We start from the raw sequence: 1,116 nt of genomic DNA, 5'->3' as shown, positions 1-1,116 counted from the left end.
GAGTGCCATTCTGTTTTTCCCTTTTTTGGGGCTTCATTAGCAGAGAGTACAAGGAGTGTTTGAAATGAAATTCAACAACAGTATGAGCAAGTCTCACTTTGATTCGGGACTCTTCACTCTGCAGCATATCACTGCAAAAGATTGAACTTTATCTCATTTCTTTCTCAGCTCGGTGTCAGTGCGGCTCGGTGGGACCTCTGGCTGTCTCCCGCTTCACAATCCATCAGTGCTGAGAAAGCAATGGGGAATATTACTCATATGTTGTGTTCTGTAACCTTTCGGAAAAATTGAATGTATGTATTTTCTTCCAAAACATTCATTCTCAGTACAGAGAAAAATAGAGTATAGGATTGACTGTATCAGAAAGTGGGAAATGTTTAAAATATGTTGTGACCAGTGGAGAAATGGGATGAGAATATAGTGCCCTCTTCTGATTTCAACTGTAGAAGCATTTGTTGTTTGGCTCTGTAGCTTTGTGGGCTCAAACATCTGTCTATTAAATAGAAGATCCTGGTTTCAACTCCCAACAGAGCCTTATGTCATTATTAGCAACATGCTTTAGAAGTTCACATCTGCGTCTTGTGAGCTTGAACTCTTAATTCAAGTTACATGATGAATTTCAGTCGCAGGAGAAAACAACCTTTGTGAAGGATGTGAGTTTGGAATGGCTGTTCCTCCTTATCCAGAAATTCAGTCCTGATATTTCAAAGGTAACTTCTTTGATAGAAATTTGTTCACCGTTCCATTCAACCTGGAAAACAGCTTGACATTAATCTCACTGAGGGAACGTGTGACCGCGTTCTGTGTTGCAGAGTGCTTGTGTCATTATGTGTTGCTTTTAACCGAGACTGGGACATGACGCAATTGGGTGGGTTTATCTGAGGTTTGGAATATTTGTCAGTCAGGAACAAGAAAAATCAAAGTAACCAAATAAGAAAACCTATGTCTCGTGGTTACCGAGAAAAGGTCAGAAGATATTAAACATTGTTCTATTCAATACAACTGTGTGAACTTTGACCTTTCCTGCCTTTTATAAGCAGTATTTGAAGTGTCTCAGTAAAAATGTTCAGTGTTGATGAGAGTGGGGTCTGGGTGAGCATCTGCTGAGTGTGACAG

The sequence above is a fragment of the Heterodontus francisci genome, unplaced genomic scaffold (assembly GCF_036365525.1).
Source record: "Heterodontus francisci isolate sHetFra1 unplaced genomic scaffold, sHetFra1.hap1 HAP1_SCAFFOLD_242, whole genome shotgun sequence".
NCBI classification, from domain to species: Eukaryota; Metazoa; Chordata; class Chondrichthyes; order Heterodontiformes; family Heterodontidae; genus Heterodontus; species Heterodontus francisci.
This window is presented reverse-complemented; position numbering follows the sequence as displayed.